Here is a 22,748-nt window from a genome sequence, read left to right as displayed (position 1 = left end):
AAACCTGCCTAGCTGTCTGTATACAGGAGTTGAAAACTCCAGCAATCTAAACTGAAGCTCTCCCATTGACTCCTTCTGATGATTTGGCAAATAAATAACAATTTCCTAGTTTACAAGATGGAAAAGCAGTGGTATTGATAAAATGCCAGATATATTTTAAAAATAAAAGCACCTACCATCAAATTTGTCAAATTTTGCAAACTAAGAAAAATACATGCTTAAAGGTGCCCTTTCTCTTTCTATTACCTCATGAATGTATCAAGTTCAAATAGCTTTTGTACCCAGAATCTTTCAAGTATTAATGTTAATTTATGTTAAAACAAGGATTAAGCTTTTTTTTTTCTTTTACCTCTAATCAAATAAATTTAATATGCTTCTGATTAGAAAGAAAGCAAAAGTTGATTGACAAGTCAATATCTTAATAGAACTTGGTTCCACCCCTATCACAGCATGAATGAAAAACCTCTGATTCAACCTGCCCAGTGTGCTGGAGGTGTGATCTGCCTTTGAAGCCCACTTGAGGGCAAACTTGTTCCTTGTGCTATTTTGCACACTACAAATAAAAAGTTGTATTATAAATTTGATTTAGTTCATATTGAAAGTGATGGATCATCTTCTGAAATGAATTAATCTTTCACTGAAAAGACCAATCACCTTCAGCTGCAGATACAGTGCATCCTCTATTAAATCGGATGTATTATTCACTGCATCAAATAAATTACTTGTTAATTAAGACAATACATTTGTATCAAAGCCTTGAATCAAATACATCATCCATTAAATCTTATCAATATTGAATAAAATAAATTGCATGTTAAGTAAGTGGAAGCATCACCCAATTATGACATGAAGCCTAATAATGCTATAAAGTTTTGCAGTGCTTTCCATTACTCAGGAATATACTGACATGTGTTTAGTATTTTGACAGCTTGAGATCTCAAGGAAAATCTCAGCATGTGAGTAACCAGTCTTGATGTCTTTTTCCTTAAGGGTAATATAAATCATCCTTAGATTGTTTGAATGGTCCCATAAAACTGTGAAGGGTGCTGTTCCTCTCAGGAAAGGATCAATAAAGTTAGATCAGAATAAGAAAAATTATGACCCTCACAAGCATTACTGAGGTATTCTGCAAGAGGCTCCATCAATGACATGAAAGCAGTCAGTGACAAAAGCGATTAATAGCAACCATACTGAATGGAGGACCTGGTGGAGAATTTTTAAGGGCATTTGCCTTATATACATGGGCAGTAAAGATGTATGCATAAGCACCTGAGTTAACTTGAACTGCGCAATGTAGGTACTTGCAGAAATAACACACAGCTCCATCCAGACTAATCTAGTGGGAATGAATGGTCCATGATAATGTGACTATACTTCTGATATGTGAATCTGATCACCTAGAATGAGTAACTCAATTTCTCTGCAGCTGGCACTGATTGTCATCTTGAAGATATAGAGTAAATCTCTCAGGTAAAGGAAGAGCTGAGTATATCTATGCACAGAAAAAAAATAATTCTTAGCAATCAGAAAGAAATTTTCAGCAATAGTTCTCAAAAGCACTTTCTAAACAATTCCTTAAAGCTCTGCCTGACTTTAAAGTTAACTTCATATCAGTATTTTTTACCCTCTTTCTGTTCTCTGATCTTCATAATCAAATGGTTTCTTTTATCATATTGAAACAAGTTTACATGTTATTAGTTATATATTGTATGAAACTTTTATCTGTGTTTATATCTCCTATATATCTAGTGAAATTTTAAGTTCTTTTTCTTTTTTCTTTTCTACCTTCACCCCTCCACACACACAGTTTTGTGGAGGGAAAAGAGAATATTACCAGAAATACAGTTTAATTAACCCATACCTACTTAAAATAATTTTTTTTTTAAATTTTTATTTACTCTGTTTCACTTATACTTTGGTTTGCTACCAAATGCAAAAATATTGAAGAGCTATGAACCAGTCTAATCACAAGAATTCTTTAAATTTACCAAAACTAAAAAAAAAAAAAAGGTATATATCTAGGTTTGCTTAATTTGTTGGGTTAAGGGGATGGTTTGTTATTTTCTTTTTTTCTTCTGTTCTATTTATTTTTACTTAGAGGCAAGATATGTGCAAGGTGAAAGACTCAGCAAGAGGAGACTGAGTTTGAAAAAGAGCATCAAATATCAGAAGTATGGCAGCAAAAATAATTTGTCAAATGTGGTCCCTAGTGCTTATTGTCTTATCTCTGCTGACACTTTCCATAATGGGAATCATGTTTCTTATGTCCAGTTTATGGATTGCCGTAGACCTTCACAGTTTATCACTATTATATACAAAATGCCCAGATCCTTTCACAGAGATCTATGCTAGATACTCTTACATTTTCTCCTGACTCACCAGATGTTGGTGATCAAATTCTTATACAGAACTCGTTGTTCTGTCCCCTTGTGGCAGTTTTTCAATCAAATTTCTTTGATGCGGGACCATTTAGTACATTGACACATTTGTCCATAGCAAAGAGAAAAAAATATCTAAGCATTTGCATGAATTTGGAAAGCTTAAAAAATAAGCACAAAATCTGAAACATTTATAGATGTCTTTACCTTAAGAAAGGTAAAAAAAGCTTTTAAAAGGTTGTACTTAACCTGTATAAACTTGTTCCCTTCAGAAACCAAACCAATCCATTCAAGTCAGTAAAAGGTTTTCCAAAAGTAGTTTTGATAAAGACAGGAGGGTGTGGAGATTTCTTTATTACAGTATTTTAAATATAGGTAAAAATTATAAGGAACTAAATACTGCCTTACCACTTCAGTAGCAATGTTAATTACTTTAGCTGCCTACCTCCAAACATACCTGCAACTGGAGATAGCCAGTATTTTCAAGACTGATTCAGTTCATCTCCAGAGCAAGATCAATTAAACTTAATTACAAAAAGAAACCCATTTCTATTACACAAATAATATTCTCATGTAACCTAATTTAAAATAATTGCCTACATTGCTTTTGTTCCAAAGGGAAAAAAAAACACTGAAAGAAGTGCTGACTTATTGAAAATGGCCTTAATTATATTATTATGTTATATTTTGCTTAGAGCTTTTCTGGTACTCTGTGTTACATTTTAAATGAGAAATTTGGGGAAAATTTGGCTTATTCACTAATTCTAGAGAAATAACTACTACACAACTTAATTTACAACTCACATTTCTAGCATGAGTTGATATAAATTCATGGAAGTCACCAAAGGTTCTTACTTCTATGTAGATAAAGCTATGTAGACAACTTTTATTTCAAAGGAGAGAAAATAATTTAAAGTGTTGAACCAAATGGTCATGCTATCTTAAGACAGCAGAACAAAAACCTATTTTTACTGTGGAGTGTTCAGTGATATTGAAAGACCTGAAGTTAAAAGAACAAGAGTTCTGACATTAAAGAATTATCACTTCTATGCTGAATCATGGAAGAATAGAAGTGGATAAAGTTATTAGATTATCTGAGACAGCAGATATGAAATGAATGGGCTGTCATGACTGATCTTTTACTGAGGTCATTCCATTCTGTCAGATGTAATACAACAATATTAACCTAACCTGTTTGCTTGATGTCCATCAAGTCATCACTCAAATTTCTTCTTATGAAAACAAACTAACACAGTGAATTGCATAATATTCGTTTACTTGACATCTCCCAAGGCAAAACATTCATGCTAATAAAACAATGTGAATGTCCACTTCTGGGGAGCAGTTTTCAACATCTTTCCGTAATTAAGATATTAGTAAAAATAATAACAGCTTTAAGGTCCAGATCTTCCAAAGATCCTTATATTATCGAAGATGTATGGTAAACACTGAATCAGGCTTTGCACAGTGATATTGTAACTTAAACCCATCAGACAGTCTTTCTAATGATCAGATACTTTGCATGTAAAGGAAGATATGATGGATACTGTGCCAATAGAGCAAGATATTCAGGTTATATTCTTAAAAAAAAAAAAAAAATCTTATAACTTTCCACAGAAAGTCAGCTGAGATAAAAGTTCAGACCCCAAAACTCATAAATTACTTCTCTAAGGTTTTGTCACTATCTGCTCCCTGACAATCTCCTGGAACCCCTTTTCAAAAGTTTCCATCTAAACTTTTCTATTAATGCTGCTTCATCTGCCTTTCATGCCTTTCATCATTTCCCCCCAACCTATTAAAATAAGATTTATTTTTTTTTTATACTTTAGGAAAATATTGTTCAGGAAATTAGTGTACTGGTTAAATTAAGATCTTAATATGTGGACTGGAAACCAAGTGAATATTAAAGCCTTTTTAATAATGTCATCCTTATTCTGCTCTTTAATTTGATCTGTATGCTTATTCTCATATTCATTTCCATGCAGTAAACTGAACAAGCCCTTGCCAATCCCTTGAACAACTAAATAATGCTTTGATGAACGGGATGAGAACTATGTGATTGTCTGTTCTGTGCAGTTACATGATGGATATTACATAGATTCATTGAATTGACCATTTGAAGTTGTTGTATCTATCCAAATACAAAAATATCTACAGTAATATCAGTCTCCTCAGCAGCCACAAATGCCAGCTGATTCATGAATAAAAAAAAATTGTTTCCAATACTGGATATGTTTCACTTGCTGTTGAATTTATAGTTATGTGATTTTTGTTTTGTTTTGCTTTGTCTTGTTTTGTTTTATTTATTTTATTTTATCTATTTTTTGAAGTCTCAATTAATTCCAAGTTTTTTTGGATGAAAGGTCTGAGTTTAAAATAGAAACACAACAACCCCAGGAGAGAATGCTATTCTTATTGCAACTGCAAAGGTTCTTTTAATAAGATTCAGGTTTAAAAGCATGATTTGAACTTGCATTTTTGCAAGTCCACTGAAGTTTTGAGATTGCTCCCCTTAGGATCAACTCTGTATGTCCAAAATCTTTCCAGTCACATCATGAAGTCTTAATACAGAGTACCTTGTCTTATTGAATTAAAGGAAACAGATAAGACAAGCATGATAAGTGAGAAGAAAATAAGTGAATGGAGGCTGAAAGGGAGAGGGAAATCAGGGGAGCTATAAAAAGACAAATTATATTTAAAGACAATACTCTTGAGTGCTAAGTTTTTTCACAGGTATCAGTATTAATTTTTGTATTTTCTCACATTATGGGAATTTATTTGTTAGACTTTTGAGATGAAAAGACATACATTTAGAATAGGACAAACAAACAAGCAGTATGGATATTACATTAACATTAAAAAGAGAAATACCACACAGACAGGACAGCAGTCAGTGTTAGAGAAAACGGAAGCAGAAGATGACAGGATTGCAGTGCCAGGCAACTATCCTGCATGTACATGGCTGCATTTCATAATGCAAAAGAGCACTTTGTGCCAGCTGGCTCTAGTGGAGATAGAAAGTTTAAATTCTCCTTATTCTCTTGGTAGGTTCACAACTGAAAACATGTGCATTCAAACCAACATACAGGATTTTGTCAAGCTGTTATATTAACATGAATGACATTTTATTATAATATTCTGTCAAGCCTGAATTTGCTGCAGAAGTCATGGGGAATCCTGTAACAGGGACATACTCTGTTTTCACAGGTTTTCAGATATAAGTATCACTGGAGACTGTAGAGGAGGCTAATTTCAGCCGTCTTGGTATTTATGGTATGGCTGACCAATATACAAGTTGCTTCTTTTATTTAAGATTTTCTGTGCTTTTTTCTTTCATTTCTTTTCCCTGATGCACTATGGTGTGAGCTGCACCAAAAAGTCACACAGTTTTGTTAGTCCACTTCTTTTATACCTCTGCACACCAGCTGCCAAACACACAAGCAAAACAAGCTAGAAAAGAGTTATATAACTTTGGAACATTTGTTACCTCATAACACCAGTGCAAAACCCAATCCATTACTAATATATATATATATGTGCATATATATATATTACATATATATATATATCACATTTATAGTATCACTTACACAAAGTCAAATTAGCTGTCTAGCCAACTATCATTATCCAGTTACAGAAAGTTTGAGCTTGAGCATGGCCAGCATTACTTATATTAGTATGATTTCATTATTTTAAAGGAAATTCACTGTACTACTTGAATATTTCTTGAAGGCTGGTTCCTCTGTGCCTCAGAGCAAAATATGAATAATGATTTATTACTGACTCTGTACAGCTTCTCCAGGAAACTCGTTTAATAAAAACTGACCACAGGAATAATAGACAGTCATTGGATTATCATGTTCCTAATTTTTAATTTTATAGGAAATTAGGTAGGAGTTTGAAGTCAACTCATAACAGATGTTCTCACTCAAATTTTTGGAAGTGCTAGTAACAAAGGCTTTTTTCCTGTACATAGTACAGGAACCTCTTGGCAATACCTAGCTCATTTTTAAAAAACAGTTTGTTTGTGAAAGGTGACAGACAGTTCTGGAGACAGAAATCCTCTACTGATTTACTAAACAGGTACAGAATGAGCAACAGGTATTTCTTCTGCTTTCTTTTCAATGTACTTCAAATCTAAAGAGAAAGGTTTTGTGTTCTTGTGGGTTTTTATTTTGTTTGCTTGTTTTGTTTGTTTGTTTCCCCAATTTCCATGTACTTTTGGACACTTTTATTTCTGTAATGATCCAGAAAGGTATTAATTAGCTCAGAGAGCCTCATAAGACAGTGCAACCAGAAAACTTTTCTATGGGAAACTGAAGGTCCCTTGGGTGCTAACACTTTTTAGTCAGTCACTACTGGATTCACAGAACATTGTAAGGTGATCAGATAGTACACATAAATGTAAGCCAGTACTAGAAAAAAATAATGAAGGTATATTAATAATTGCAGTTACAATTGATATTGTACCAAATCGCAACAAAATTTACGATCAATATCATTAATTACTGGTAATTTTATTCTGCAACTGACTAAAGAAATGAGCAAATCAAAACCACAAGCAAAAAGAAAATTTTTGCTTCAAAATATCATCTACAAAAGTAGAAAATACTCCTCAGAGAAAATGGGAGACATATTTTTAAGCATAAAAATGGCAGAAAGCGCAATACATAGCCCCTGAAAGGAAAAGACTGTATGTGAGGTCTTCAGTTTGTATGAAGGCCACACCCTGTTTTTGTGTTTGCCTGTCTCTTCTGGTATGGTAATTATACACACTCAAGTAGCCTGTAAAATGAAGCATGCTACTAGTACTAGTACCGATCAGCCTTGATAAAACAACCCAGCACCTCCTGCAGAAGAATGCATGCTGGGAATATCCTTGAACCTTCCTTGCAGCATGGAGTAAATATGATCTGGAGTAAATATGATATTAGTTCCACTATCACTCTGATAGCCCACTCACAAAGAAACAACAAAAGAAATCAAAGAGCACTGCAGAGTAATATCTAGAAAAGATGTCAGACACTGGTGACCTTCCCATTCCCACTTCCTCTACAGGCGGCAGCAAAGCCATGTCAAAGTAAAGAGAAGCTATTTCATTATTTTGCCTATTATGACAAAGTGTCTGATTTGCTAGTAATCAGATTCAAGTCCACCAATCTATGGAAATGTTGCCTGTTCTTTCAAAATAAAGAACAACAACTTTGTGTGAATGCTCCAGAGACATCCCATACCACACTATTTACATTTCAATAGATAGGATCAAAAAAAAAAAAAAAAAAAAAAGAAAGAGCAGCTCTGGGACTAAATCTTTACTTACACAGCTCACAGCTCCAGGTAAAGTCCAATGACCTGCAGACTCACTGCATGCCAAAAGCTTTTAAGACGCTCTTCAGTAAATAGGTGGAATGAGCATAATGCCATTATGTAACCTAAATGCAATAGATTGATTTGTCATTTTGTTTGAATTCCTACCACCATCATTACTCCAAGTACTTTATCTGAAGATAATAGAAGTATTCAAATTGTTTTCTGCACACTGAGTTACAAACAAGACAACTAGAATAAAATAAAAATTTATAGAAAAAACAAACTGTGTGGGGTCATTTTGTCTGTATTGGTACTGGCTTTTAACTTTCTTGTTCTTGTCCCAGTGAATAAGATTTCCCAACAGTGTTTTCATTTGGCTTGTACAGAGCATTTGGCTCAGAACAATATACAAGCCACATGTTTATGGGAAACGGTCTAAAATTTGTATACTGCATTCCCATGTTACTAGAATAGGAATGTGTAATGAATAATTACAAAACAAATCTATAGATGGACTGGTAGAAAACAGTTTAAATGCATTAGTAGTAAAGAGAGAAATACTATATTGCAGCTACAGAGAAGAGTTAATCAACTGACAAAAATATCTGTATTGCATTTAGTTGTTAATCTGCAACCTTGAAAGGTGACTGAATAGATATTTCTGTCAAACACAATCCCTAGTGATCAAATTCTTGTTGATGATAACTTTAAATAATTTAAGTGAAAGTAAACTAGTAATTGTTGGTATTTTTGTTTATTTGGAGCTTTGTTCTTTGCAGACTGAAGCTTTTAAGCATTTTGGCATTCACACAAAATTTGGCTAAATTTTATCAAAATATGCTTTTATTTTGAGCAAGAGCTCAGCCATTTTTATGAAACTAGTAAATTACAATATTTTTTGAGTTTATAATGTGAGAGGTATTGTCTAGATAATAAAGCAGAGCTCTAGCAGAGATACAGCAAGTATCTGGTAATGATTAAATGTATGTTACCTACAGTGAGGGAAGTCTGGAATTTTTTTTCTGGACTTCCAAGCATATTTTTTCAGATGCTGTTTCAAAATCCTTGTTGAATCCCCAGAGATATTTAAAATTGAGATGTCTGTCACAAGCACGATCAACAGTGCTTTTTGTATTTAATCATTCTGTAAGCTGAAATATTTTGGAAGCACTGAAAGATGTGAACATCATTTCAGTGGACATATATAGATGTTTACTCTAAATATTTCAAGGAATATGACATGATATTACATCTTCCTCCCTCCCTCCCTCCTTCCCTCCCTCCCTCCCTCCCTTCCTTCCTTCCTTCCGTCCTTCCGTCCTTCCGTCCTTCCATCCTTCCGTCCTTCCTTCCTTCCGTCCTTTTCCTTTCTTTCTTTCTCTGCCAACTTTAATATGATGCAATTTCTGTTGAGACGTAATTGTGACCAACCAGTGACAAGACTGACCTTTAGAGAACTGCAGTTTAGATGACACTATGTAACAAGAGATTTGAGACATGGATCAGAAGGGATGAAACCATGTAAAACTTTCCTGCAAGTTCCAGAAAGTTTGGTAATAAAGATCAGGGCTGGAATTGGTGTAGTTTTCCTGTATTTCTCACCATGGGATATGTCATTTCTTGAAGGAATGAAATTATTCTGCATTATACAATGAATCAAGTGATAGCATGGAGATGATATGGGATTAGGAGATCTTTGATTTTAAATTGTTACTGAACAGCTTGACACCAAAAGATTTTGCTGCTTATTGTAGCCTCAACCCAGAGATGTCACAGTGCTGCATGTCTCTATTACAGAACTCCTATCACAGTGAAGCAGACTTGCCTTGTTGCTCTGGAGCTGGCCCCTTCTGACTCGGAGTTAAGGTAAAACTGCTAAGCTCCATGGATGTATTTGAATTGCTCTACAGGTAGGCCTGGATTCATAACAGTACCTGTTACATACTTGCAATGGATTTAGAATCTTAAAGGCCACAGTGATCTGGTTTACATATATAGGTAATATCAATCTTTAGATCTGTCAAGTCACTGCCTGTTACAAACAGCGATTCGCTTTTCTGAAAAGCAGTTATTTTCTCCTTTTCCAGAGTCTTTACAAGCAGGAGCAAATAATACCAGGAATTATTTTTTTCTTTTGATCCAGCTACAATTAGGAGATACTCGTAACAATGGGATAGACTTTTGTTAGGAGATTTGCAGTTTAATTTGAAGCTCAGAAAGACACAGATGTATTTGAATAACCTTAACAGCTTCAGGCTCAGCTTAAAGTTTGAGGTAGACCCATTTCTAGATAATAAGTACTGCTGCTATGTTCACAATATTTCAAAGCAAATTATATAACTTTTTATCTGTTTATAATGCTGACAGCAGTTTAGGAATGCCCTTTATCCTGGGTGTACATGTTTACTGTTGGAAATGGCTAATAGAATATCAGTGACATAAATTAGCTGATTACAGAAAAATAAAAACAGTGATTCAGTAATACCTTTCCAAAGGTCAATGAAAATCTTCACTACCAAAATCCCTTCAATCCTTATTTACACTATTTGGTGCTGAAGTATTATATTACCTGCTTAAACTGTGTTTCTTTATAAGTATATCTAGATTACTGATAGCTCAGTGAAAATTTAACATTCAAGGTTTGGAAGCCCACCTCTAATCCCACATCCCCCTGGATATATCTATTTCACCCAGAAGTGGCATAAACTAATAAAGAGAAATTAAGATAAATACAGTATCAGAAGCACTTGTCTTAATAAACAGTTTGTAGGCTGCTTCTTACCCTAACTGTCAAGAGAAAGAAACTGGGAGCTTGGAGTCTCTAGGGTCAATCCATGCAGTTTTTCATATTTCAGAAGTTTTGTAATTTTATCTTATAGAAAAAATACAATCTGCTTTCAGATACATATGTAGTAGGTAGTTATACTTGTTGCTGTCAGTGGAATTGCAGCTATATTCCCTGAAGCCCCGCCTTAGGTTATGTAAATAGATATGGGGTCAGAACACATAACCTTAATCCTTAAATTGTTCTCTTCTGCACTCCATGCAGATTCTTCTAGAAGTTTTTGCTCTTATCCAGTTTCAGGAATAACTTATTTTTATTATTATTAAAAAAAAAAAAAAGAGGTCAGTTAAAAAAATCGTAACAACCCTGGTTTCTGAAGCCCTTAGCAGCTTGCTTTCAGGCTGAGACACCTCATTTCTGTAATCATCATACTATGAAGATGGGAATACTTTGGCTGTTAGCTAAGTCCTAGTTTCTGTAGTTTAAATATAAGGGAGGTATTGTCAGAAAAGTCTCTTTACTAAGATTTACTTGCCAAACTGCCTCAAAAAATTTATACTTGTTAATCTTCCAGGAATACTATAAAGCTGATCTTATCTTCGACATTTGGATGGGATGTAGAAGGATGGGATGAATAACTTTTAATGAGATTTCCTTGAGGGATGCATTTATGATTCTGGTATTTATTAGTGGGCATTTATTTGAATATGAAAAGCAGCCCATTATAAGGCTGAGGTGATTGAATATATATCCTTTGCTCCACATGCTGTCATTCAAATCATTGTCAGTTATGTAGAGGTTGGTGTGTGTGTGTTGTTTTTTGTTTTTCCTGGCAGCAGAAGGGGAAAAGGTTAACAATTCAAAAAATAAAGAAGTAACCAGGAGAGAAATTGTTTTCAAGTTTTTGTTTGTTTGTTTGTTTGTTTGTTTTTTAGAATGTGTGTGTGCATTCAATATCTTTGAATTTTCAGCATTTTCCCCTATTGCTTTTAGTATTTACATTACTTTGACAATTATGTGAGTTTATATTTACCAATATATCCAATATATATATCCATATATATGTCCTGGTCCCAGTTAGGACAGAGTTAATTTTCCCTCATAGTAGCTAGTAGGGTGCTATGTTTTGGATTAGGATGAGAAGAGCACTGATAACATGCTGATGTTTTAATTGTTGCAGAGCAGTGTTTACACCAGGCCAAGGACTTTTCGGCTTCTCGCTCTGTCCTGCCAGCAAGCAGGCTGGGGGTGCAGCAGGAGCTGGGAGGGGACAGACCCAGGACAGCTGACCCAAACTGGCCAAAGGGGTATTCCATACCATCTGACGTCATGCTAAACAATATATAGGGGTGGCTGGCCGGGGTGGGGGGGCCGGCTGCTCGGGGATAGGCTGGGCATCGGTCAGCGGGTGGTGAGCAATTGCGTTGTGCATCACTTGTTTTCTTACACATTATTATTATTAATACTATTATCATTATCACTATTATTATTATTATTGTTATTATTATATTCCTGTCTTAATAAACTGTCTTTATCTCAACTCACCGGCTTCACTTTCCCGTTTCTCTCCCCCATCCCAAGAGGGAGGGGGGAGGGTGAGCGAACGGCTGTGTGGTGTTTAGCTGTCAGCCGGGTTAAACCACAACAGTCTTTTATTAAAAAATAAAATAAAATCAAGTTCTAGGATGAAAAGAAGCTTTGGATTATTTTGCAATGTGTAGTTCTTCAGAACAGTCGAAGAAGGGAAGTACTATAACAACCCTAGGAATACAGTTCTGTAAGGTGTTGACTGTTCCAAATTCTCATTAGCCTTATGTTTGCCATGTAGCTAATGTCTAACTGATCTAGCTAATTTTATTGTAATAGGTATCAAATCAGTGAACTGACCAGTTTTACTCCAGTGTTATCTCAGGTCCATTGCAAATATCCTTTACAAGTACCGTGACTGCACATTTTCACTAAATCCCTGAACAGGTCTTCATTTTTTTTTTTTTTTTTTTAAGGTGATGGCATGCTTTTAGCAGACACCAACATGCCTGTCTCTCTCAGGATTAACCTACAGAGTTCTAAACAATGAAGGTTTATGTAGATTAGATAATTTGAATATGTGTATATCCATACAAAGTAACCCTACATTTTAAAAGGTACTAGAACCTAATCAAGCTAGGCAAAGAGACTGTAGAGGGCAGTATTACACCCTCACCAAAAATATCTTTCAGTCCGGATGTCTGGCAATCTGATTATCAAGTCCCTTACACCAACAGAATAATGACTCCATTGAAGTCAAGGAAATTACATCAGTGTATAGCCCCAGTATTTCCAAATCACTGCATAAACTTGACAGATAGAAAATCAATAGCACACAATTCAATCATATCATTAAGCTGCTTGACGGAACGTATATATGAACAATTGATGAACCAAGCATTAAATGAAAGGGTTTGGCACTATATGACTAACTGTATAATTGATAATTATTGATTGCCATATGAAAACATTAAAAAACATTCAATACTCATGGGAGAATGTATCGGGGGTGACATACACAATAGATAAAGGTGAAAGGGAGGCTCCATATATTATTAGAAGAATGCATTAAGAAGTGTTTTTCTGTAAATCCTTTGCATATCTTCTTTTATTGTTTTTGTGTGTGTTTGGTTTAGTTTTGTCCTATTTCAAAAAATGAAAAAAAATAAAAATAAAAAATCCTGCTAGTGCCAACAGATTTATAAAAGTAAATAGAAAAGACATATACCATTGTCTAGTCAGATTTGATTAATAAATTCTCAGTTTTAATGGGATAAGCTGAACATCATATCTGTGCAGGGTAAAATGATGGCTTCCATCTTGTTAAAAACATAACACAACATTTTTGTAAGCACTTGCTGTAATTATAAAGTTACTGATTTCACTAAAGTAAAGAGGAAGGACCTGTGTTCATTGAAACAAGACTAGCCAATGATAAATGTACCATGCATTGTGGATCACCGGGGATCTTCAGGCATTTCTATTGCTTTGAAAGACAGTTAATTCATTTGACCCACAAGCCATCCATGTCCATGAGAGGAAAAGGTGATTTGATCCACTAGCCTCCAAAGTAGACATTACTAACAAGTTTCAGGGAGTAGAAAAACCTGCTGTAAATACCTGGGTAGCACAGAAAGAGTTTTATGTTCCAAAATAAGTTTATTCACTTTCTCTCTCTGCTGCATTGTGAAAATGAATTCCACAAAGTAGCAATTAACAAATATTTTATATAACTTCTAATAAAATAATTTCTGGTAAGATATTTATCAAATTATTTGCAAGCTAGATGAAAAGAATGATTTTTTTGCTCCCATGCAACTTTCCTCATGAGCAGCACTGGCCTGAAAAGCTACTGCCCTGCCTGATTAGTTCTGCCTCTGTGTTTTCATTCCATGCCTGTGTAAGAGGATGCACAGTGAGCTGCACCAGAGCAGTGAGAGCTGAAGACAAAGAAGAAAATAGTAGAGGGACACAAGGGAAGATTTTTTTTACTCGTGCAATTTCCTCACTCTACATTTCCATGTGGCACACACACAGCCATGCTGACACAGGGGAAGAGGCAACACCAGAGTGGGAAGAAGGCTACAGGGAGTAGCTGCTGATTAACTGGCCCCAGCACTGAGTATGAAATCATGAGTTTTGGGGTCCCAATGAACTTCTGTGCACAGATAGGATTTCACCGCTTTTCATGAGCTTGACTCCTAAAGGACAAGCCTATGTCTGAGTACAAAATAATCCTTCCTTATGCTTCTGGTGCTGGAGCCAAGACTATTGACATGCTCTGTGCCAGTCCAGATGACTCAATTCTCTCTAACAGTGCAATTGGAACCTCTTTTCTTTTCCCAAATAGCTCTGTAGGCAGCACACTGGCATGTGAAAGCCGTTGATGCCCTCAAAGCTACTCAGCTCCCATATTTCACAAAAATATTTTCCCATGTCAGTGTAGCATTGCACTCAAGACTGTATTATTCTACTCATCTGTTAAAAGGGCTGATTAGCTCCAGTGCAGTACTGTGCTGCTGCAACAGCTACCTCAGGAACCGGGGCAGCCTATTTTGAAATACCAATGCCTCCCTACCCTTCTGCAGTGCACACTGGCACTGAACACTTCTGGGGAGAGATCTATGGGTGGTGTAGACAGATACAAGGATATATGGGTGAAGGCTTGCCTACTAGAGGAAATTCCTGCATAAAGACAGCAGTGATGTTTGATTTTCAGGACAAATGCTGTGTCAGGAGTCTAGTAAAATTAAGCTTCAATAATGAATGAATAAGGCTAATAATAATGTAACTGAGAATAGTTATGTAATTCCCCAGATATTAATATTTCTTCAGTTTTCAAAACACAACGAAGATAAGAATTATCTTTCAAGGTAGATGTAATGTTTTTAAATGTGTAGAGTCAAAATTTTATTAAAGGAAAATATTTTTTCCTTTAGCCATAAACTGAAAAAATCAGTACTTATAGTTAACAAAATGTTTCATTTGTGTCTCAATCGATTCTGACATTTTCATGAGAATCATGACTAACAGATCTTTTCTTCTTTAGAAATAACTTGTAACAGTGAACAAAAGTAATTATTATGTTTTGCCCACACATTGTAATGCTTAAGTTCCTGTGCAATGAGAAAGAAGCAAATATATTTATAAATTAAACTTCATCTCTTACCTCAGTGGGGTTTACTGACTACTGTAATTGAGAGTACTGTGTAGGGAATAAATTCTCGAAACAAATTTTTTAAGATAGTACTATAAAAATATTTTCCTTATTTGAAGATAAGTAAGGATATAAACATCTATTATATGTTCTCTGTACTAATTATTACAGAATATAAAAGCTATTCTTTATATGCTAGCTGATAGAAATAGTTCTACTTTCACCATTTACAACACAAATGGAGATGACCAGACCTGTTCCTTTTCCCCAAGATACTGAAATGTGGCTTTCATCATTGCTGCTGGGCCATTCCTTATCCTAGCTCCAACTTCAGTCAAATGTTGAAAGTGTGCCCTCCAACCATTTAAGATGCAGTCCCAACTGCAACTTTACTATGCTTATCAGAAGGAAATCCAGAGAACATTTAAAATGAAAAATTCTTGCCAACTTCCTGAGCATATCTAATTTTAAATGTTAAGCATGAAATAAGAATTAAAGGATGTCATAGCGCAAGTCACAGCACAACACTAAGATAATCTGGGAGAGGATGCTCCATTTGCTAAACAAGCTGTTTCTCATTGATAAACTTTGAGAAAGCTAGTTCTACTTTGGCACACAGAAGAAAAATACACAAAAAACTTTTAAATTATAATGAAAATGTCATATAAAAAGTTATGCATCTCAGCAGGAACCAAACGTAGGATTTTTGCTTTATGCCCAGTTGCTGCTGGTTACTTGTTTTAATTGGTAATTGAATATGAATGGCAATTGGACTTCCTAAGTTTAATGAAAGTAAAATTTGAGTAAGTCACCTTGCAGTATGGCCTTTATCTGAAAGACTTCTTTAACAACTTGCAGAGCCACATTGAATGTTTAAGTTACTAGTATACAATATGGTCACAAAGGCTACTTGTACAGAGTAGCTTCTGAGATTAGAGGTTAATTTACCTTCTTTTAGGTTCTTGTTTAACCCCTATTAGCCAATCAGGTGGAGTTTTAGTCTTTATGACATTTCATAGAAATGAGGAGTATTCTACCTTATAGATAGCCTTATTTGAACCCCTAATCTGTGATCCACCCTTTGCCATCACTATATTAATTGCTTTCCCTGTGTATTTTGGTCAGTTTACATTAAAAGCCACAGGTGACAGTTCTTTATATGTTGACTATTGACCATTTTCCAGTATAGTCTGAAATGGCATGAACCTGCTGACTATAGTATTTGAGAAACGAAGACTGAAAAATAATGAAAGATTTAAAGAAACTCAGGATGAAGTTTACATTTACGTAAATATTTTTACATCACAAATTTAGCCTACCGAGCTTCTTTTATTTACCTTTTCTAGAGTTTTAGTGCTAGAGTACTTTACAAGTAAAAATGTTAGTTCAGTTTTTCTTAGAAAGAAAAAGAACAAGTCTTTAAGTATTTATTTTTATCATTTTCTAGTCTGAGTTTTTCTGTGTTTCAGGTTTATATTAATTCAAGAAAAGCTCGTTAAAAATTTCCAAGCTTTATTTGACTATGCATAAATATATGTTTTTGGAGTTTCTTGACTACACTTTAACCACCGAGGTTTGTGTAAAACTATGCCTTGACCTTGAAAATATTTTCCTGAACTCAGTCTGAGCTACATGTTTGTAATTAGAATCATACCCCATGTTTACATCTTCAGAATTTACTGTAGGTGTAATAATTCAAACATGTACAACTTTTTCTTATTCCATACAGTATCAAGGGAAAGGTCCATATAGAGAATCACATTAGTGATTTTTCAGTTATTTTTCATAATTTTTTATATTGTATTCATAATTGGTTACAAAGGAACTGTCAAACTGATTTTTTTCCCATAAATTATTGAAATTCTGATTATTTGAAAATTTCTGGGCTCATAACTATTTATTTCTGCACTCTGACTTGAAAGAGGAATACCAAAATCTTGTTTCTCAGCTTTTCACCAAGTGATTGAAAAGACAATCAAAAAAATGACTTCATGGAACACCTGCATACTGGTAACCCAAACAAATCTTAGGAACTACCCAGTATATGTATATTTCATACAAGTCCTTCTCCAGTTTGCAATTTTCAACTTAAATGTAATCAAATTTTTTGTATAATTTATGCTTGCCTTTAAAATCACTTTTGCATTTCTTTTTGTGCACCGTCTATGTTCCCTCTGTTTAGGCAGGAACTGTAAGTCTCCTCTCAGACCTTTCCCCTGCACACTTAAGCTAGTTTTAGATATTCCTTTCTCTCACTCTAGTTTTCCCAAAAGATTTTTTGCCTCCTTCCACACCACTAAAACTTGGATATAAATGATTATTTTCACCTGAGTAAACTACTTAGACAATCCATTGACTGTTCGTTGTTACACTTCTTTGATATCATGCATGTCTACTGAGACATCTGATGAAGGCATCTTCCTCATTTGCTGCCCCAGGCAGCTTATCCTCACCACCAAATCCCTTTTCCACCTTTTTCTCACTGTCTAGGATTAAGCTTTCTTGTTCTTATTTGTGAGGCCATACCTGTTCATGTTGTATCACATCTGTTTTTGTGTCTTTCTGAAGAGACTGATTTTTTTTGTCTTTTGTCTCTTTTTTCTGTCTGCTTTGGAGCTTTTCTGTGTCTGTGTTTGTATGTGTGCAAGCATGTTAAGAGAGAAGCCATTTCTTTACTTGAAACATTTCTTTGGCTACCTTTCCTCCTGTTTCTGTTTGGAATATTCTTATTAAACCTAGCAAAAAGAAAAATACCCCTGTCTAATAATCATCTCTGCTGTACCTCTTATTAAAAGTATGAGTGAGGAAGTGATGGTTACATTTTATATTTGGAGTTTATTTATTATTAGTGTTTTCAAAATTAAGATTTTATATTAAAATACTAAGCTATAACTAACCAACTGTTATCCTTACTGCTTTCCTGTTGTGTTATAATTCATTTTCACCTTTTTTTTCAGACAAATTAGAACTCTTCTCTGTGGGTTTGCAGAGCATCCAGCACAAGTCTATTTCATGTACTGGGTTTCTGTCTTTTCGAATACAATTTTCTTGATCTGGTCTAGATCCCTTCATAACAGGTAGGAAGACATTCACAGTAGTCTGACCTTTCTTAGTTGCCTTCCGTTGATCCTTTAATCTACAGGAATGTTAAAACCCAATGAAAGTCACTAATCAAGGTTATTGACTTCAGTCGTATTAGCTATTGACTTCGGACTTAGTTCAGTATGTCTCACAGCCATTCAAGGTTTTATCATACAACAAACAAGAAAGGAAGGCACTATTATACTGCTTCAGAAATGGGACACTGAGTTAATGCAAATGCATGCACACATGATATGAACTTTGTTCATTGTACATTCTGTACCAGGACCCTAATCGTGAGGAGTACGTGTTTGCTGACGTATATACTAGCATTACAGCTCTAGTGTAGATCAGATCAAGCAGTCCATTCAGCATAGTTGCCAACCATGGTTCAGAAGTCAGTCTGCCAGATGGCCTACCTAATATACAGTGTAGGCATGAACTGTGCAATATTTGGCACTCTGAGGGAACCTGATTCCTCAAACAATGTCTTCACAGCTTTGCTCTCCTGCCAGCTGAGTCACAGAGACTCAGTATGGAGAAGAGCCTATATTGCCAAGTAAAGGATAATGAGATAGTTATAACCGCATCACAAATTCCTGCTGACATTGTCAACCTTAAACATTCTCTTTGTAAGGCACACAAATTTGAGTAGCACAGAGATAAGCCAGGCCACCAAAGGGCCAAGGGATCAGTAGGGTGGATTTTTATCCAAGAAGAGATGTAGCCAGAGACACTAATGGTAAAGTCCAAAGAAGGAGTTTATTACTTTATTTAAATTGAAAGACTAACAGTAAATTAGAAATCCAGGACAAAAATGAAAGACTTCATTTGTTGAGAAAAATCTTTCTCAACATGACTTCCCTAGACTAAGTATTGCACTGTTTTTTCTTTTCTAATGAATGTATATATTAAACTCAACAGCCAAGTTGTCTTTGCAGTGATTGCTGTTTCTTAAGTCCCAAATTTTGAGCAGCTTCTAAGTACACACTTCTACCCTTACACATATATTTATTCACAAGGAGACTTGTGTTACCATATGCTATCCTATAATTGTAGGTACCTGGGAGAAGAACATGCAGCAGCAGACAAGTAGTAGACTAATAGTAAAAGTTGTAGATAGAGGCTGCTTAAGATTTGAGACTCATTGAAACGGGGCCCAGAAAGATCACTTAGATATTGAGTCCAATTATCTGCTACTGAAGAGAAAGCACAGGGATATTGTGGTAACTACAAAAACCAAGCTTTTCTTCCTGCTTACCTCACCCCCTCCCACCCCCCCAATTTATAAAATGCAGCTAACCTTGATCTCTCCTCTCCCTGCTCCCTTCTTTATTTTGTAAGTCTTATCTGCCTATAATCAACTATATATTATAATGAGCAGATAAGCAGGTTATACACAACTATGTAATGGATAAGTGATATGTCCAAGCTAACTCTCACATGGGGTAGTGCTGGTCTTCAAGCACTAGGAATATTTGCAATTTTCCTTAACATTGGTTATACCAGCTTTTCATAGCTGCATTAATGAACAGTTGACTGTAAAGAAATTTTACATTTCTAGCTTGCTTTGCAGCCATACATCATAAAACACTTTTCAACAGATAGTCATAACGAGTGTTTTACAGATTGAGAAAGTGAGTCCAGGCAACTGATTAATTCAAAATTATTCAGTGATGGATAGAACCCAGGTTTCCCAAATCATAGTTCATTGCTCAAAGCAATATGTAATGCTAAGTTACATTAGAGGATACCTTTAGATGGCAGAAAGGAACCAGAGTAGAATAGCATCTCCTCCTACTATTCATGTGCAGTGTGTGCAGTCAACCTCTCCATTTTCTCATTCCTCAGGGGGTCCATCATCTCTCACCTCTTGTTTGGCAGACCCTACACTAAGTAATGCTGCACAGGGTTAAGAGAAAAGGGAGAAAGAACCAGAGAGAAGGCATGACAGCTGTGCTGCAAAAGGAGACTATAGCAGTCCTTTTTAGTCTACAATGTGTTTAGCATTCACACTTCACATTTTAGGAGAAACTTTTATCACATCTATGACAGACACATCACAGGTGGGGAAACCGAATGAAAAATAATAATTAAAAATGCTTGGACATGGCTGAGTTTGTATTTTGTTCTAATTCATTTTGGCAATTTACTTTTTCCAAATATTCTTTTAATGTTTATAATGTATGAATTTAATCTGTGAACCTTTTCCCTCAAATTTCAGCCTCACTTATATCTTGAATCAAGTCACTCATCTCTAGCATTTGCAATTTGCTAGTCAACAGCTGTGTGAATAATTACAATGATTGATGGAAAAGGAATTCCTTTTGGTAGGAATGTTTAAAGGATAGTTTTCTAAGAGAAAACATGGGAAGGATGTAAATGCGGGTCCTAGTTCTATTCACTAGCTCCTATTACAGACATTCTGAGCATTTCTGAAGGTGCTTTTTATGCCTTTTTGTCCTAATAGATCACTCAAAGACAGTGCAGACTAAGAGGTTGCAAGCAGAAATTTGATGGGGGATTGTTAATGGGAGTAGCTTAAAGAGATTACATTGTAAATTCACATTTTATCTGACCTCATGAACATCTTTGTATATATAACAATTAAATGATATGGTTTCACATATATATAAAGGCTACCTGTCACTTTAGAGGGCTCTGTAGGCTGTTTTAGAGCTTTAGAGAACTTAGACCTTTTCTCTTTTATTTTTTTGGTATTTGTGACAGAACTCATCCAAAAAAAAATCTTCAAATAATAATTTTTATGGGTGACAAGGGCTGTCAATAAGAAACAGAAAGTAGTATTATTGAATCAAGCTTGGATTAACTGCATAGGCAAACACAGACCAGAGAGAAATTATTTTCCTATTATATTTTGATTAGTTTGTGGTTGTCTCCAAGTTGTAATTTACCTTTTAAGAGAGTCTGTATTTGCCTCTGGGAGCCTTGTTTACATTTGTCTCAGTAGGAGTATAGGAGTACTGAGGTTCAGATGAAGAATCATTTTGTTCCTACTTGATGAAATCGTTAAGATGGGATGCAGACTTGGAGGAATTGAAATGAAGTAGAAACTCATGGTGGAGGCTTGGAGCACGTAACTGGTATTGGTATAGAAAGCCTCTAAAGATCAGGGTTTATATGATAGAATAAGTTCCAAATTATTTTTGTGTGAAGTATAATGTTAATTTACTCCTCCCTCTTCATAAAATATTTAACTTTATGAAATAGAATACACCTGAGAATATATTATTTACATAAGTTTAGAATTATCAGTTAGAAAGAAGCTGGCTACTGGAATAATTCCCAAAGTAGATGTTGCTTTTTTTTTTCTTTTCTTTTTTTTTTTTTTTTCTGGTCATGATTGAAAACAACAACAACAACAACAAACATTTCTTTGATAACCTACTTTCAATGATATCCCTAAATATATATTTTTTCTATTGAAATGTGGAAGTCATTCCATCTCTCATAGTAATTTAATAATTATATATAATTTTTAATAACTTTTTTTTTTAACCCTTTGAGCTACTTAACTAGAAAAAAGTAGCATGTTGCTTTTATGGTTTATGCTGTATATTTCATTTTTATTTACAACTTATTGGAGTAGGAATTTGAACCTATTCTCCTTCTCTCCTTCTCTTGATGAGTGCTTCCCTCTTCTCACTTATGGCCTTATCCTCCTGCTGGCTACCCTTCTTTCTGACTGGATCAAACTAGTCCCTCAAATGAGAAAGTCATTCAACATCAGAAACTGAAAATCCTCCCACATGTATTCTCCTTGCTCAAGAACACAGCTCAGATCCCCTCAGACAGAATTCAACTTGACTTTTTCACATTAAGAGAACTAGCATTACCACAAATTTGTTGGAAGAATTATGTTTACTGCAGCATTAAACTGGGACTAAATTTACTCAGGCTATAAATTGGTAAATCTCTTCAATTAGATGATGCACTGATTTTCAAAAAGGTAATAGAAAAACATACATACATTCACTGTCCATTGTGAAAAAATCAGTCTAACTCTTCTCACATTTTTATTCTCCAATCTGTAGAACTGTGATAGAAACAATGGTCTACAAAAAAAAAAAAAGATGAATATATTATGTTTTATGAACTATAATTCACAAGTATTCAATAGGTTTTTACAAAAAAAAAAAAAAAAGGAAGGCTTGAAGAGATAACAATAAGCTATTCTTGAACTAGGTGGAGCCAAAGAAACATTAGACAAAAGACAAAATTTTGAATTAGGGAAATAATTGAATGACCTCTGCCTGAAAAACTGTGCCATACATTATCTTTGCACTCAGTGGAAACATTCTCCTTTGTCTTTAGAGTAAATCAGGCAATTTTCAAGCCAAACCAATTTTCTAAATCATAATTAGACAAGAGGCTAAAATAGATCTTTGTAATGGAAGTGGGTTATAAATTTAACATCATATCCGTAATTCATCCCTGAAGAAAGATCCTTTACATTCCAAAAGCTTGGATAATATAACTTAAGGAGCTG

At 34.8% G+C, this 22,748-nt stretch overlaps 1 long non-coding RNA gene across 1 annotated transcript in view; it reads left to right on the top strand.

Annotated features, from left to right (window-relative positions):
• The window catches only part of LOC106034108 (uncharacterized), a 31,742-nt gene extending 10,508 nt beyond the window's left edge, over nt 1–21,234 (top strand). Inside the window, exons 2-4 of the long non-coding RNA XR_001205804.3 lie at nt 9,486–9,554; nt 18,115–18,234; nt 20,090–21,234. This is a non-coding gene — a long non-coding RNA (uncharacterized lncRNA). The remainder of the gene's footprint in view (nt 1–9,485; nt 9,555–18,114; nt 18,235–20,089) is intronic.
• Nucleotides 21,235–22,748: the final 1,514 nt, after the last annotated feature.

This window comes from Anser cygnoides, chromosome 8 (assembly GCF_040182565.1).
Source record: "Anser cygnoides isolate HZ-2024a breed goose chromosome 8, Taihu_goose_T2T_genome, whole genome shotgun sequence".
NCBI classification, from domain to species: Eukaryota; Metazoa; Chordata; class Aves; order Anseriformes; family Anatidae; genus Anser; species Anser cygnoides.
This window is presented reverse-complemented; position numbering and strand designations above follow the sequence as displayed.